General features: G+C 44.0%; 10 non-coding genes across 10 annotated transcripts; all 10 read left to right on the forward strand.

Moving 5' to 3' along the window:
- The first annotated feature begins 288 nt into the window (after positions 1–288).
- On the forward strand, positions 289–382 carry trnai-uau (transfer RNA isoleucine (anticodon UAU)). The gene is made up of 2 exons: positions 289–326; positions 347–382. It is a non-coding gene; the product is annotated as a tRNA-Ile (tRNA).
- A 1,213-nt stretch (positions 383–1,595) lies between these two features.
- Positions 1,596–1,689, forward strand: trnai-uau (transfer RNA isoleucine (anticodon UAU)). Its single transcript has 2 exons — positions 1,596–1,633; positions 1,654–1,689. It is a non-coding gene; the product is annotated as a tRNA-Ile (tRNA).
- A 463-nt stretch (positions 1,690–2,152) lies between these two features.
- Positions 2,153–2,246, forward strand: trnai-uau (transfer RNA isoleucine (anticodon UAU)). The gene is made up of 2 exons: positions 2,153–2,190; positions 2,211–2,246. It is a non-coding gene; the product is annotated as a tRNA-Ile (tRNA).
- Positions 2,247–3,459: 1,213 nt separating this feature from the next.
- Positions 3,460–3,553, forward strand: trnai-uau (transfer RNA isoleucine (anticodon UAU)). The gene is made up of 2 exons: positions 3,460–3,497; positions 3,518–3,553. It is a non-coding gene; the product is annotated as a tRNA-Ile (tRNA).
- Positions 3,554–4,016: 463 nt separating this feature from the next.
- Positions 4,017–4,110, forward strand: trnai-uau (transfer RNA isoleucine (anticodon UAU)). The gene is made up of 2 exons: positions 4,017–4,054; positions 4,075–4,110. It is a non-coding gene; the product is annotated as a tRNA-Ile (tRNA).
- Positions 4,111–5,323: 1,213 nt separating this feature from the next.
- trnai-uau (transfer RNA isoleucine (anticodon UAU)) lies at positions 5,324–5,417 on the forward strand. Its single transcript has 2 exons — positions 5,324–5,361; positions 5,382–5,417. It is a non-coding gene; the product is annotated as a tRNA-Ile (tRNA).
- Positions 5,418–5,880: 463 nt separating this feature from the next.
- On the forward strand, positions 5,881–5,974 carry trnai-uau (transfer RNA isoleucine (anticodon UAU)). The gene is made up of 2 exons: positions 5,881–5,918; positions 5,939–5,974. It is a non-coding gene; the product is annotated as a tRNA-Ile (tRNA).
- A 1,224-nt stretch (positions 5,975–7,198) lies between these two features.
- Positions 7,199–7,292, forward strand: trnai-uau (transfer RNA isoleucine (anticodon UAU)). Its single transcript has 2 exons — positions 7,199–7,236; positions 7,257–7,292. It is a non-coding gene; the product is annotated as a tRNA-Ile (tRNA).
- A 443-nt stretch (positions 7,293–7,735) lies between these two features.
- On the forward strand, positions 7,736–7,829 carry trnai-uau (transfer RNA isoleucine (anticodon UAU)). The gene is made up of 2 exons: positions 7,736–7,773; positions 7,794–7,829. It is a non-coding gene; the product is annotated as a tRNA-Ile (tRNA).
- A 2,561-nt stretch (positions 7,830–10,390) lies between these two features.
- trnai-uau (transfer RNA isoleucine (anticodon UAU)) lies at positions 10,391–10,484 on the forward strand. Its single transcript has 2 exons — positions 10,391–10,428; positions 10,449–10,484. It is a non-coding gene; the product is annotated as a tRNA-Ile (tRNA).
- Positions 10,485–13,070: the final 2,586 nt, after the last annotated feature.

Below are 13,070 nucleotides of genomic sequence, written 5' to 3' on the forward strand. Positions count from 1 at the left end.
TGAAACCTGTTTACTGGAAAACTTTATGAATCACAAAACAAATGAAGTATAAAAAAACAAGATTTAACATGATACTTGTATTATTATTGAATGTTTACATGAACGATAAAGTATATTCTTTTTGTCTTACTGTTGATGAGTCCCCCAGGGTGGGACGGCCTATAGATCTTATTTTCAATATGCACAATCGTTTGCAGATGGTTTTCTCCTTTCTTAGAAAAATGATACAAAACCACATAAAAACAGAAACAAAAAAATGGCAATGCTTAAAGTTGGCCGGAATACCAAGCTCCAGTGGCGCAATCGGTCAGCGCACGGTACTTATAAGACAGTATCCTGTTGAGCAATGCCGAGGTTGTGAGTTCGAGCCTCACCTGGAGCACTCAGTATCACCTATAACGAAATGGTTTACGTGGCTTGTGAGTAGAGATCTGAAGTCTTTCTTTACTGTGGAGGACAATCTTAAATGCTCCTTTAAAACTGTTTGAGCATTTCTGAACTGTGGACAATTTCTTTGAGAATGAAGGTGTTTTTCTTCCTTGTAAAGTGGTAAAAATTGGCCCCTAAAACCTACAATGTAAATGTTTCAGCTCACTTTCAGACTCGACTGTGTCACAGCAAGACCTGATAGTGCCTTATGTTCCTGTCAGAGCTCTCCGTTCTCGGAGTGCAGGTTTACTCGTAGTTCCTAGAGTATCCAAATGTAGATTTGGAGGGCGGGCCTTCTGCTATCAGGCACCACTACTATGGAACCAACTTCCAATCTGGCTTAAGGAGGCTGACACCACCTGCGGTCCCCACCCCCTGTCATCCCGTTGCTGCTTCCACCTGCCTGCTGTGCTGTTGACGTCCCCGACCGCCAGTCTGGCCCTCGGCAGGAGGGTCCCCCCTTATGAGCCTGGTCCAGCTCAAGGTTTCTTCCCTCCTAAAGGGACGTTTTTCCTTGCCACTGTTTGGCTTAAGGTTTTTCTCCGACTAGGGGAGTTTTTAGCTGCCATTGTTTATGTAATAATTGCTCGGGGTCATGTTCTGGGTCTCTGGAAAGCGTCTAGAGACAACCTTTGTTGTATTAGACGCTATATAAATAAAATTGAATTGAATTGAACAGCACAGGCCAGGCCAGGTTTTATCCTCAACAGTTCAATTAGGACCAACAACCACACACAATCTCTCCAACTCACGCACTGACAATAAAAATAATGAAAAGAAAAATAACCCCTGATATACTTTAAGTCTTTCTGAGAGCTGAACATCCTGGCTCCATTGATTGTGACGATTGGTGTTTAATCATTACTGTGTTGACCTTGACATCACGTCAGTCTCGTTTGGGGCAAAACCTTCAAAACATTTGCTTTTATAAAGGTCTGCACGCCTTCCAATGGTGCATTTATCAGGGTTTGATGACCAGCACCACTTGACCACAATTTACCATAATGAGCTAAACCCATAAATAAGGGGGTACTTGGTATTGGCCAAGTGAGTTTTTTTTTCTTTTTTGACTTTATTTTTGTGAACTAATCCTGTGCTAAAAAGAATTGTATGTTGTGTCTCAGGCGAGGCTGCGTTCGTATCACTTCTATATTTTCCCTTTCTGAGCTCCAGTGGCGCAATCGGTCAGCGCACGGTACTTATAAGACAGTATCCTGTTGAGCAATGCCGAGGTTGTGAGTTCGAGCCTCACCTGGAGCATTTCTGGACTGTAGACAACATCTTTGGTCTGTTCTGAGAGCAGAGGTGGTTTCCTTCCTTCATAAGATGTAAACATTGTCCCCACAAACCTAGACTTTTACACTCCTTTAAGTAATAGTTTTAAATCTTCTTTCAGCTCATTCTCAGACTTGACTGTGTCACAGCCTGCTGGACGTGAAACCTGTTTACTGGAAAACTTTATGAATCACAAAACAAATGAAGTATAAAAAAACAAGATTTAACATGATACTTGTATTATTATTGAATGTTTACATGAACGATAAAGTATATTCTTTTTGTCTTACTGTTGATGAGTCCCCCAGGGTGGGACGGCCTATAGATCTTATTTTCAATATGCACAATCGTTTGCAGATGGTTTTCTCCTTTCTTAGAAAAATGATACAAAACCACATAAAAACAGAAACAAAAAAATGGCAATGCTTAAAGTTGGCCGAAATACCAAGCTCCAGTGGCGCAATCGGTCAGCGCACGGTACTTATAAGACAGTATCCTGTTGAGCAATGCCGAGGTTGTGAGTTCGAGCCTCACCTGGAGCACTCAGTATCACCTATAACGAAATGGTTTACGTGGCTTGTGAGTAGAGATCTGAAGTCTTTCTTTACTGTGGAGGACAATCTTAAATGCTCCTTTAAAACTGTTTGAGCATTTCTGAACTGTGGACAATTTCTTTGAGAATGAAGGTGTTTTTCTTCCTTGTAAAGTGGTAAAAATTGGCCCCTAAAACCTACAATGTAAATGTTTCAGCTCACTTTCAGACTCGACTGTGTCACAGCAAGACCTGATAGTGCCTTATGTTCCTGTCAGAGCTCTCCGTTCTCGGAGTGCAGGTTTACTCGTAGTTCCTAGAGTATCCAAATGTAGATTTGGAGGGCGGGCCTTCTGCTATCAGGCACCACTACTATGGAACCAACTTCCAATCTGGCTTAAGGAGGCTGACACCACCTGCGGTCCCCACCCCCTGTCATCCCGTTGCTGCTTCCACCTGCCTGCTGTGCTGTTGACGTCCCCGACCGCCAGTCTGGCCCTCGGCAGGAGGGTCCCCCCTTATGAGCCTGGTCCAGCTCAAGGTTTCTTCCCTCCTAAAGGGACGTTTTTCCTTGCCACTGTTTGGCTTAAGGTTTTTCTCCGACTAGGGGAGTTTTTAGCTGCCATTGTTTATGTAATAATTGCTCGGGGTCATGTTCTGGGTCTCTGGAAAGCGTCTAGAGACAACCTTTGTTGTATTAGACGCTATATAAATAAAATTGAATTGAATTGAACAGCACAGGCCAGGCCAGGTTTTATCCTCAACAGTTCAATTAGGACCAACAACCACACACAATCTCTCCAACTCACGCACTGACAATAAAAATAATGAAAAGAAAAATAACCCCTGATATACTTTAAGTCTTTCTGAGAGCTGAACATCCTGGCTCCATTGATTGTGACGATTGGTGTTTAATCATTACTGTGTTGACCTTGACATCACGTCAGTCTCGTTTGGGGCAAAACCTTCAAAACATTTGCTTTTATAAAGGTCTGCACGCCTTCCAATGGTGCATTTATCAGGGTTTGATGACCAGCACCACTTGACCACAATTTACCATAATGAGCTAAACCCATAAATAAGGGGGTACTTGGTATTGGCCAAGTGAGTTTTTTTTTCTTTTTTGACTTTATTTTTGTGAACTAATCCTGTGCTAAAAAGAATTGTATGTTGTGTCTCAGGCGAGGCTGCGTTCGTATCACTTCTATATTTTCCCTTTCTGAGCTCCAGTGGCGCAATCGGTCAGCGCACGGTACTTATAAGACAGTATCCTGTTGAGCAATGCCGAGGTTGTGAGTTCGAGCCTCACCTGGAGCATTTCTGGACTGTAGACAACATCTTTGGTCTGTTCTGAGAGCAGAGGTGGTTTCCTTCCTTCATAAGATGTAAACATTGTCCCCACAAACCTAGACTTTTACACTCCTTTAAGTAATAGTTTTAAATCTTCTTTCAGCTCATTCTCAGACTTGACTGTGTCACAGCCTGCTGGACGTGAAACCTGTTTACTGGAAAACTTTATGAATCACAAAACAAATGAAGTATAAAAAAACAAGATTTAACATGATACTTGTATTATTATTGAATGTTTACATGAACGATAAAGTATATTCTTTTTGTCTTACTGTTGATGAGTCCCCCAGGGTGGGACGGCCTATAGATCTTATTTTCAATATGCACAATCGTTTGCAGATGGTTTTCTCCTTTCTTAGAAAAATGATACAAAACCACATAAAAACAGAAACAAAAAAATGGCAATGCTTAAAGTTGGCCGGAATACCAAGCTCCAGTGGCGCAATCGGTCAGCGCACGGTACTTATAAGACAGTATCCTGTTGAGCAATGCCGAGGTTGTGAGTTCGAGCCTCACCTGGAGCACTCAGTATCACCTATAAAGAAATGGTTTACGTGGCTTGTGAGTAGAGATCTGAAGTCTTTCTTTACTGTGGAGGACAATCTTAAATGCTCCTTTAAAACTGTTTGAGCATTTCTGAACTGTGGACAATTTCTTTGAGAATGAAGGTGTTTTTCTTCCTTGTAAAGTGGTAAAAATTGGCCCCTAAAACCTACAATGTAAATGTTTCAGCTCACTTTCAGACTCGACTGTGTCACAGCAAGACCTGATAGTGCCTTATGTTCCTGTCAGAGCTCTCCGTTCTCGGAGTGCAGGTTTACTCGTAGTTCCTAGAGTATCCAAATGTAGATTTGGAGGGCGGGCCTTCTGCTATCAGGCACCACTACTATGGAACCAACTTCCAATCTGGCTTAAGGAGGCTGACACCACCTGCGGTCCCCACCCCCTGTCATCCCGTTGCTGCTTCCACCTGCCTGCTGTGCTGTTGACGTCCCCGACCGCCAGTCTGGCCCTCGGCAGGAGGGTCCCCCCTTATGAGCCTGGTCCAGCTCAAGGTTTCTTCCCTCCTAAAGGGACGTTTTTCCTTGCCACTGTTTGGCTTAAGGTTTTTCTCCGACTAGGGGAGTTTTTAGCTGCCATTGTTTATGTAATAATTGCTCGGGGTCATGTTCTGGGTCTCTGGAAAGCGTCTAGAGACAACCTTTGTTGTATTAGACGCTATATAAATAAAATTGAATTGAATTGAACAGCACAGGCCAGGCCAGGTTTTATCCTCAACAGTTCAATTAGGACCAACAACCACACACAATCTCTCCAACTCACGCACTGACAATAAAAATAATGAAAAGAAAAATAACCCCTGATATACTTTAAGTCTTTCTGAGAGCTGAACATCCTGGCTCCATTGATTGTGACGATTGGTGTTTAATCATTACTGTGTTGACCTTGACATCACGTCAGTCTCGTTTGGGGCAAAACCTTCAAAACATTTGCTTTTATAAAGGTCTGCACGCCTTCCAATGGTGCATTTATCAGGGTTTGATGACCAGCACCACTTGACCACAATTTACCATAATGAGCTAAACCCATAAATAAGGGGGTACTTGGTATTGGCCAAGTGAGTTTTTTTTTCTTTTTTGACTTTATTTTTGTGAACTAATCCTGTGCTAAAAAGAATTGTATGTTGTGTCTCAGGCGAGGCTGCGTTCGTATCACTTCTATATTTTCCCTTTCTGAGCTCCAGTGGCGCAATCGGTCAGCGCACGGTACTTATAAGACAGTATCCTGTTGAGCAATGCCGAGGTTGTGAGTTCGAGCCTCACCTGGAGCATTTCTGGACTGTAGACAACATCTTTGGTCTGTTCTGAGAGCAGAGGTGGTTTCCTTCCTTCATAAGATGTAAACATTGTCCCCACAAACCTAGACTTTTACACTCCTTTAAGTAATAGTTTTAAATCTTCTTTCAGCTCATTCTCAGACTTGACTGTGTCACAGCCTGCTGGACGTGAAACCTGTTTACTGGAAAACTTTATGAATCACAAAACAAATGAAGTATAAAAAAACAAGATTTAACATGATACTTGTATTATTATTGAATGTTTACATGAACGATAAAGTATATTCTTTTTGTCTTACTGTTGATGAGTCCCCCAGGGTGGGACGGCCTATAGATCTTATTTTCAATATGCACAATCGTTTGCAGATGGTTTTCTCCTTTCTTAGAAAAATGATACAAAACCACATAAAAACAGAAACAAAAAAATGGCAATGCTTAAAGTTGGCCGGAATACCAAGCTCCAGTGGCGCAATCGGTCAGCGCACGGTACTTATAAGACAGTATCCTGTTGAGCAATGCCGAGGTTGTGAGTTCGAGCCTCACCTGGAGCACTCAGTATCACCTATAACGAAATGGTTTACGTGGCTTGTGAGTAGAGATCTGAAGTCTTTCTTTACTGTGGAGGACAATCTTAAATGCTCCTTTAAAACTGTTTGAGCATTTCTGAACTGTGGACAATTTCTTTGAGAATGAAGGTGTTTTTCTTCCTTGTAAAGTGGTAAAAATTGGCCCCTAAAACCTACAATGTAAATGTTTCAGCTCACTTTCAGACTCGACTGTGTCACAGCAAGACCTGATAGTGCCTTATGTTCCTGTCAGAGCTCTCCGTTCTCGGAGTGCAGGTTTACTCGTAGTTCCTAGAGTATCCAAATGTAGATTTGGAGGGCGGGCCTTCTGCTATCAGGCACCACTACTATGGAACCAACTTCCAATCTGGCTTAAGGAGGCTGACACCACCTGCGGTCCCCACCCCCTGTCATCCCGTTGCTGCTTCCACCTGCCTGCTGTGCTGTTGACGTCCCCGACCCCCAGTCTGGCCCTCGGCAGGAGGGTCCCCCCTTATGAGCCTGGTCCTGCTCAAGGTTTCTTCCCTCCTAAAGGGACGTTTTTCCTTGCCACTGTTTGGCTTAAGGTTTTTCTCCGACTAGGGGAGTTTTTAGCTGCCATTGTTTATGTAATAATTGCTCGGGGGTCATGTTCTGGGTCTCTGGAAAGCGTCTAGAGACAACTTTTGTTGTATTAGATGCTATATACATAAAATTGAATTGACTTGAATTGAATTGAACAGCACAGGCCAGGACAGGTTTTATCCTCAACAGTTCAATTAGGACCAACAACCACACACACTCTCTCCAACTCACACACTGACAATCAAAATAAGGAAAAGAAAAGTAACCCCTGATATACTTTAAGTCTTTCTGAGAGCTGAACATCCTGGCTCCAGTGATTGTGACGATTGGTGTTTAATCATTACTGTGTTGACCTTGACATCACGTCAGTCTCGTTTGGGGCAAAACCTTCAAAACATTTGCTTTTATAAAGGTCTGCACGCCTTCCAATGGTGCATTTATCAGGGTTTGATGACCAGCACCACTGGGCCACAACTTACCATAATGGGGTAAACCCATAAATAAGGGGGTACTTGGTATTGGCCAAGTGAGTTCTTTTTTCTTTTTTGACTTTATTTTTGTGAACTAATCCTGTGCTAAAAATAATTGTATGTTGTGTCTCAGGCGAGGCTGCGTTCGTATCACTTCTATATTTTCCCTTTCTGAGCTCCAGTGGCGCAATCGGTCAGCGCACGGTACTTATAAGACAGTATCCTGTTGAGCAATGCCGAGGTTGTGAGTTCGAGCCTCACCTGGAGCATTTCTGGACTGTAGACAACATCTTTGGTCTGTTCTGAGAGCAGAGGTGGTTTCCTTCCATCATAAGATGTAAACATTGTCCCCACAAACCTAGACTTTTACACTCCTTTAAGTAATAGTTTTAAATCTTCTTTCAGCTCATTCTCAGACTTGACTGTGTCACAGCCTGCTGGACGTGAAACCTGTTTACTGGAAAACTTTATGAATCACAAAACAAATGAAGTATAAAAAACAAGATTTAACATGATACTTGTATTATTATTGAATGTTTACATGAATGATAAAGTATATTCTTTTTGTCTTACTGTTGATGAGTCCCCCAGGGTGGGATGGCCTATAGATCTTATTTTCAATATGCACAATCGTTTGCAGATGGTTTTCTCCTTTCTTACAAAAATGATACCAAACCACATAAAAACAGCTTAAAGTTGGCCGGAATACCAAGCTCCAGTGGCGCAATCGGTCAGCGCACGGTACTTATAAGACAGTATCCTGTTGAGCAATGCCGAGGTTGTGAGTTCGAGCCTCACCTGGAGCACTCAGTATCACCTATAACGAAATGGTTTACGTGGCTTGTGAGTAGAGATCTGAAGTCTTTCTTTACTGTGGAGGACAATCTTAAATGCTCCTTTAAAACTGTTTGAGCATTTCTGAACTGTGGACAATTTCTTTGAGAATGAAGGTGTTTTTTCTTCCTTGTAAAGTGGTAAAAATTGGCCCCTAAAACCTACAATGTAAATGTTTCAGCTCACTTTCAGACTCGACTGTGTCAGAGCAAGACCTGATAGTGCCTTATGTTCCTGTCAGAGCTCTCCGTTCTCGGAGTGCAGGTTTACTCGTAGTTCCTAGAGTATCCAAATGTAGATTTGGAGGGCGGGCGTTCTGCTATCAGGCACCACTACTATGGAACCAACTTCCAATCTGGGTTAAGGAGGCTGACACCACCTCCACCTTTAAAACTAAACTTAAAACCTTTCTGTTTAGTAAAGCCTTTAGTTAGTGTTTAGTAAACCTCTAGCTGGTGTTGGTAAATCTCTACGTAGTGTAAACTCTCGTGTGTTAGAGTCGCTCCTGTAGTTTCTTGTGCTGGCCCCCCCTTTTTCATTACTTTTTTCTCTTTTGTACATGGTGCAGCATCCTCTGCCGGTGGCGAAGAGCATCTCTGAATGCACAACACCGGAACCTGCAGCGTGGGAGTGAGAGGGGCAGGGTAACGGCCCGGGCAGGCGGGGGAGAGGTTTCTGTGCTGTTGACGTCCCCGACCCCCAGTCTGGCCCTCGGCAGGAGGGTCCCCCCTTATGAGCCTGGTCCTGCTCAAGGTTTCTTCCCTCCTAAAGGGACGTTTTTCCTTGCCACTGTTTGGCTTAAAGGGGACCTATTATGAAAAACACGTTTTTTCTTGTTTTAACATATATAAAGTGGTCTCCCCTAACCCTGCCAGCACAGGGGAGACAAAATACCATGAATTTCTGCAGGGTCTCTGACCCCCGCCGGACAGAGTCCCCCAGTGTCACGTGGTTTTTTTTGAGCCGATTAAAATCTGCTCCCGTCGTGACGTCACGACGGGAGCAGATTTCCAGAGGTTCGGCCTCCGCTGCTGAAACCACGCCCACAACCAGCTCTCTACGGAGCTGGAGCGGTCCTTCCTTCAGCCAGTCGGACGCGGCGCCGCGGCGGAGCGGATCCGGGTTAAATCATCCAGGTTCCCGGGTGGTTTGGGAGCTGGGTCCTCGGGGTCTGTCCCAGGCTGGACCAGCTTCACCCTCCGAGATTTTCAGGCAAATCTGTCGGTTTGATCACCGGTAACCGACGATGCGCCGCGGATGTGCTCCGGAGCGGATCTGTGCGCCGGCCGTGGGGTTGCAGCGCCCGTCGCGCAGCATCGCCGGGCAGATCCGGCTGAAATTCCGCTGGTCGGTCCCCGGGAGTCCCTGCTACCAGTCCAGGCCGGTTCCTGCGGTCCCGGCCGGTCGGAACCGGTCAGATTCCCCCGTTAAAGCTGCGGTGATGCGCGCTGCTCCAGCAGCGCTGCTCCCGGGCGCCCGGCGTGGCTCCGGGGCCAGTGTTCAGCATCCGCCGGGTAGATCCGGCTTAAATAGTGCATAAATGTTATTTATATACAACTCATATTTTATTTTTTTAACAATAAAGTTTCCATTTGTGAAAATTCAGTGTTGTGATAATTTACAGGCTCGGGCTGCTCCTGCGGAGCGAGGTATAGCTCCTCCCCTGCTACACGTCATTCAGGGAGCCAATCAGCGCAGAGCCTCATTATCATACCCCCCCCTTCCCTAAAAATGAGGCGCAGAAAAAGAGGTTAGAAGCGGTAAAACTAGTGACAGGGCCCACAGGCTGGATTTATGATTTATGTAGAAAAAACAAGCTTTAGATTGTTTTTAAGACATTCAAGGCCTGTTTAAAATATACATTAAATGCCATAATAGGTCACCTTTAAGGTTTTTCTCCGACTAGGGGAGTTTTTAGCTGCCATTGTTTATGTAATAATTGCTCGGGGGTCATGTTCTGGGTCTCTGGAAAGCGTCTAGAGACAACTTTTGTTGTATTAGACGCTATATAAATAAAATTTAATTGAATTGAATTGAATTGAACAGCACAGGCCAGGCCAGGTTTTATCCTCAACAGTTCAATTAGGACCAACAACCACACACACTCTCTCCAACTCACACACTGACAATCAAAATAAGGAAAAGAAAAATAACCCCTGATATACTTTAAGTCTTTCTGAGAGCTGAACATCCTGGCTCCAGTGATTGTGACGATTGGTGTTTAATCATTACTGTGTTAACCTTGACATCACGTCAGTCTCGTTTGGGGCAAAACCTTCAAAACATTTGCTTTTATAAAGGTCTGCACGCCTTCCAATGGTGCATTTATCAAGGTTTGATGACCAGCACCACTTGGCCACAACTTACCATAATGGGGTAAACCCATAAATAAGGGGGTACTTGGTATTGGCCAAGTGAGTTTTTTTTTCTTTTTTGACTTTATTTTTGTGAACTAATCCTGTGCTAAAAAGAATTGTATGTTGTGTCTCAGGCGAGGTTGCGTTCGTATCACTTCTATATTTTCCCTTTCTGAGCTCCAGTGGCGCAAGCGGTCAGCGCACGGTACTTATAAGACAGTATCCTGTTGAGCAATGCCGAGGTTGTGAGTTCGAGCCTCACCTGGAGCACGCCTAACCTGAGTAGACATCTGAAATATTTCTGTAGTGGTTAGGGTAATCGCTGCAAATCAATCGCGTTGCTGTGCACGAAGCAGAACTGTTTATATGAATGCATTCGTGCCTCAGCACTTCAATCCCCTGGACGTGCTGTTGGACTGAGCTGTCCAGATGAGGTACCGGCTTCCACGGGCTGAGATACAACGCCTCATCACGTTGGTGTCTCCACATATCCGGAGGGCAACCCGGTGCAATTTCGCCCTGAGGTCCAGTTACTGACTTCACTGCGTTTTTACACAGTGGGGAGCTTCCTGGAGGTGGTGGGGGACGGCAACGGACTTATCAAGGCGTCGGTGTAACGGAGTGTGGCAGCCGTGACACCGATCCTCCTGCGCCATGCCCGAGCGCTCATCAAGATGCCACCACAAGGGAAGAGATCCGCCAGGTCCACCAAGGATTCCACGCCATGGCTGGAATCCCCCAGGTGATTGGTGTAGTCGTCAGTGCTTTAAGTGGGAAAAAATAAGTGCCGGTACTCTCCCCCTCCAGTCATACAAATATGGGACTATATATATATATATATATATATATATATTAAACTCTCCCACTCTGTTAAAAACCTCCTGTGTTTACCTTCATATTTCCATTTGGCCGTGCATTTTGTCCCTCCAAGTTATTTCCATCACAACCACGACCGCGCCCGTATAGCTCAACGGGATGAGCAGGCGACTTGAGTACAGCGAACGCGGGTTAGATTCCAGTCGCTGCATATTTTGCACCCACTTCCTACGAGTCTGTCTTTCACTGCACCTATCAAATAAAGTTGCAAGAGCCGCATGACACCGGCCAAAGAGCCGCATGCGGCTCGCGAACCGCGGGTTGGCCAAGCGCGCCTTTACGTCTGTACGGCAAGTTTTAAGCATCAAAACACCTTAATCAACAAATCCAACCTGTAGACTTTGGGGAGATCGGGGGGAGTTACTGACTGATGGGGAATCTGGGAAGAACAGTACCGGTACGTGCCGCACACAGTAAATAATTTCCGGTACGCTGATGGGTACAATTTAGAAGTGCCAGTACTGCTTACCGCTCCGTACCGGCCCACTTAAAGCACTGGGTGTTGTGGATGGCACCTTGATCCCCATCCTCTATCCGTCCTTGGTGGACCCGTACTGGATTGGGAGAAAGCACTTTTCTGCCATCAACAGGCAGGTGGTGGTGGACCACAAGGGCCTGATAACGGAGATCGTTGCCAGGTGGCCGGGGGGCACCCATGACAGCTACGTGTTTGTCAACTCGGCTGTGGGGCAGAAGGCTGCTAGGAAAGAGTTTGGTGGCGCCACTGCCGTTACTATGGAAACCAATTTCCAGTTCGGGTTCAGGAGGCTGACACCATCTCCACCTTTAAGTTTTAAGCATAAGGTCATGAGGTTAATTGTAAACCATGTGAGTCATGTGACCAGATGATCGGTCAGGGGGCGTGTTCGCTTTAATTTATAGAGTTTAAATACTTTAAACATCAAATGAGGAATGTTATAAATAAAGCTACCCAACAATGATATAAATAATAACTAAATTGATGGAACGTTGTGTTTCTGTGACAGGAATCAGTTTATGGAACAATCTGAACAAAGAAACCAAAGAATGCAAATCAAACATTACATTCAAAAGAACAATTAAAGCCAGTATGTTAAGGAAATATAATGAAATATGTTAGTTACGTTTGATCGACATACCCATTGTCATGAAAGGTATAAACAGTTTGTTGTTGAATGGTATTAACTGAATTGTAACTTGGGAACTGAAAAGGAATGTGACTGTCTGTGTTGGCCGGCAGCTATTTTATTTTAGTTTTTTGTTTACTTTGTTGTTGTTTTTTTTAATTTACCTTCTTTGTAAATTGATTTCTTGGGAAAAAGAGGCAGATTAAATAAGATTCTTCTTCTTTCTGCTCCCTTTCATTCAGAATTTAGGAATGTTTGTGTTTATATTAAATTATTTGTTGTTTTATTTTATCAATGAATGAAATAAAGAATAAATAAATAAATAATCCCTAACTGTTTGATTTTCATGGCTTTTATTGGTAAGTTAAGTTGAACCTGGTAGTTTAGCCAACTTGAAGGAAATAAATTATAGTACATATCATTGTTCTTAATGATTTAAAAATCAATAATGCTTTATATGTTAATGTACTTTAATTTTTATAAACAATAACCCCTATTCTGTAACAGGGACTAAATGGCCCCCCAGGAACCACCGTCCCTGTCCGGTACCTGAGGAGCAAATCCCAAATCTGTATCGCATTATGACCAAGTTCTGGCCAAAACTCCACTCTGGCGCCGCCTGGTGGCGACATCCCATAATAACCTGATCGATATGGAGGCAGTGAGGGGGTCTTTGCTGCTTCTTAGTTTGTTTTTGATTAATTTCCTTAGAAGAGCAACAGCCTGGTGAGAACAAACCCGTCTGCTGTTGTCTGAACACAAGTCACACACGCGCAGGCTCGTAGGATCGATTCGATTCCGATTCCGATTTTTAAGATTCGGAATCAATTATCAAGATTCGATCCGATATCGATTTGGGTTAGTGTTATTGAAA

This window comes from Cololabis saira, chromosome 17 (genome assembly GCF_033807715.1).
Source record: "Cololabis saira isolate AMF1-May2022 chromosome 17, fColSai1.1, whole genome shotgun sequence".
Lineage (NCBI taxonomy): Eukaryota > Metazoa > Chordata > Actinopteri > Beloniformes > Belonidae > Cololabis > Cololabis saira.